Consider the following 3,813-nt stretch of genomic DNA (forward strand, 5'->3'; position numbering starts at 1 on the left):
ATCAATCATTTTATGCATCCTTTTATGCAAGTTATTCTTGCCATTCTCTCTTGTGGAAGTATTTTGGTCTTGTAAGGATTCTGGGGGTGTTGAGGAGACATTTGTCTAATCCAACAACAACGCCCAGATTGGAATACAATAACTAGATAGAATATAGCACTAGAATTGGACACTAGTGCTAGACTAAGACTCTAGCATTGGGCACTAGTGTCCCACCTATGCACTAGTTTCCCTAGATTGTCTGGTTTTGCAATTTTGTAATTGGCAAGCTTTTGTCTTCCATTTTGGGGTGAACCTTTGTAGGAAATTTTGTACCCTTGGTCTCTAGAATCTTCCTAGGCTATCATTATTATGATGAGTCTCTTTCATAAGGAATTAGGACATCTCTTTGCCTTGGGAATAATGTAGTTTCTTATAAGTGATTTTCCACCCTTCCTTTTGATAGTTATCTTGTTCCTCTGAGTTAGGCCACATCTTAGGTATCTTGGCATCTATGTATGAGGTTTTCTTTGGTCTTGTTGAGTTAACTAGAGTTGACTATTCCCTCATCCTACTCCTTATCTCAAGAATAGATAGAGTCATCGTCTAGTTGAGCAATGTTGAATCATAGGAATCCCTTCATTGGTATTGAATTTTGAGAGTGTTGTCAAGTGTGGTTTGATGTGGATTGAGGTTGATGATTCCCTCATCCCATACTTGTGTGATTTTGAGAGAGAACAAATCCATGGGTTATCACTCAATTATTGTCAAGGTGCCCTCCTCTCTCTCGTTTATCATGATGAGCTTGTCCCATGATTGTAGGTCTTCTACTGATGCCATCTTTCTTATGAAATGTTGAGGTTGTTTTGTTGTTGTTCCCTTTGTGTCATAGTGTTCCTTGTGACACTTGTGTGCATATTATAGTGCAAGTGTGACATGTCTTTATCATATCTTAATATTATCGTTGGTTGTTCAAACAACATTGTTTCATCAGGTTTTACCTTGGTCCTTGATTGGGGTATTAAATGCTATGTATTTTTGACAAAAATAGGAGCACTTTGTGTGGCCACCCCTATTTAAACCTCTTAATCTCCACCATTTACAAAAATATATATTAGAAAGTAGATTCAAAAAATTATGACTCTTGTTCTTGTTACATATTTAAAATTTGAGTGTATCTTCAATTTCTTATATCCAAGGTCAACTTTTCTAGATTTTAGAAAATAATGTGGCCACTTAAGACCCCATTTTGGCCCCCCATTTTCACGCACTTACCTAGATATGTTAGGGAAAACAATGTAATCCTTGATAGTTAGGTTTTATATATATATATATATATATATATATATATATATATATATATATGTATTTTTAATAAAAGTGGATTATTTCACTAAAAAAATTTATTAATATTTTTTATTTTTTACACAGGATTCAAAGAGAATACCGGAGGAAAGAACCCTGGGAAGAAAACCTCTGGTCACAGCTCATAAAATAAACCTATAGTATCTGACAAATCAGTTTATGCACCCCGAGCAAAACCACATACAAAATGTGGTCACAACACATATAATATCAGTTTTGCATAGAGCCCATATGACAATTTGCCAAAAAAAACCCATTGGCTAATTTTCAAATGTAGACTCCACAGCTGCTACCAATGGAAGAAGACAAAATTTTCCTAAGCCCTGTGCCAAATCCCATGAGCCAAAAACCTTCTTGCCAAAAAAGAAAGTATCAAAAAACCTTTGGAAAAATATTATTGTATCAAATACCATGAGCTCGAACTCTCCTCTAGACAATGAACATGAATACTTGAAATGAAAGGGGAAAGTGGGAATAATTATCATCATAAAATTTTACATCAACATTACTCAAGAAAATCATATAACTATTGTTGCAAACCTTCCCATACCCTAGAAGGAATTTCCTCAAAACCCACCTCTCAATGATTAGCATTGCTATCAATGGCTAAATTTGCCAAATAATCCACAATCTTATTAACTTCTTTGTAACAATGGGATACCAAGAAAGATTCAAACAATTCTAATTTTTATAAAATGGGATCAAGTATATACTGCAAATTCCAACAATTCAATTTCTTTTTCATAACACATTGAATAATCACCATAGAATCTCCTTCAATTATTAAGTCCTTAATTCCCAAAGAGATTGCCATATCCAATCCAAAAGACAAAGCATGAAATTCCGCATAATTGTTAGTTTTAAAACCAATAGCATGACACTTAGCTCGAATAAAATTTGCATTGTGATCATAAATTACCATGCCTACCCCAGCCAGCCCAGGGTTACCATGAGAGGCCCCATCAAAATTCAGCTTAAAGTGCCCCTACAGAGGAGGTTTCCATCTAGCAAAGCATCTCTTACCTATTGCATCATTCTTTTTTAAAATTGAACCATGAGAGGGTAAAACTAACAACAGCTTCCAAACTCTAGTAACTCTACTATCCCAGTGCGAAAAAGAAGTAAGATTTTCCAAATTCTTATAAATAAATGACAAAGCAACCTTTGAGATTGAAGATTCAATTTTTAATAGAACCTCAGACATAGGAGACCTTGTTTTTTTAAATATCCTGTTGTTTCTCTCTAGCCAAACATTCCGAATCACAATAGATGGAGATATGATCCAAAGGCGTGCATAAAAAGATGAGGCAAACATAAAGGGCCAAGATCTAAAATGGGAAATGAGATCCTTACCAATAACAAAGGATATATTTAACTTCTCAAACAACCACTGCCAACATTCATAAGCATAATCACAATTAGGAATAGGTGTGAAGAAGATTCTAAATTTTTGTTACAAAGGACACAAGGGAAAACAATAGTAATACCAAGCTTGTCTAGTCTCATACCTGTAAGGACTCTGTCCTGAACTGCCAACCAAGCAAAGGTTCCAGCTTTAGGAAGACAAACCGAATGCCAAAATAACTTATAAGGCCAAGATGATAAATCTTTAGCACCATAAGAGAGTTGTAACCATCTTTAACAGTGTACTTACCGGAAATATTCTTTGTCCAAATAAGTTCATCCTCAGAATCAGAAAGAAATGCAATTCTATCCCCCAAAATCTTCTCAAAATCTAATTTCATTCTTTGATCGACATCTAAGAAATCAATCGACTTCCATCTAGCTAGCTTAAGGGGTCCACTAGTCACAATTTCAAAATAATCTGCTACAAAAACACCCCAAAGGGAGGAAAGAACAGTGATCAGAGGAGACCAATCCCTAATATTCACCAAAGGTGTGTGTCCATTCCATACTTCATCCCAGAATCTGACCTTTCTACCATTATGAACAATCCATGAGAGATGAGGGAAAATAACCGATCTACATTTACAAAGGAAATTCCAAATAGCAGAACCCGAAGGCAAATTTTAGACTTTAAAAATGTACTCTCTCGGTCCATTATTTAAATATTTGGCAAACATAATCTGTGCCCATAAGGAGCTAGGCTTGTCATACAATTTCCAAACCAACTTAGCACCTAAGGCTAAATTTTGATTTTCCAGACTCCAAATTCCTATTCCCCCAAGTTCCTTAGGCAAACATACCTTATCCCATGCAACTAAAGGGAGTTTCTTCTTGCCATCTTTATTATTGTTCCAAAGAAAATTTCTAAGAGTATCCTGTAAACTAACAATATCTGTTTTTGGAGACTTCAAAACAAACATGAGATATATGGGAACAACATTCAAAACAGACTTGATGAGAACAATTTTACCTGCCAAAGTTAACCATCTATGATTCCATGAGAGAATTCTTTTAGAAATGACCGAAATAATCTTATCCCAAAAACCAATCTTATCATGTTTA

This window comes from Cryptomeria japonica, chromosome 3 (genome assembly GCF_030272615.1).
Source record: "Cryptomeria japonica chromosome 3, Sugi_1.0, whole genome shotgun sequence".
NCBI lineage: Eukaryota > Viridiplantae > Streptophyta > Pinopsida > Cupressales > Cupressaceae > Cryptomeria > Cryptomeria japonica.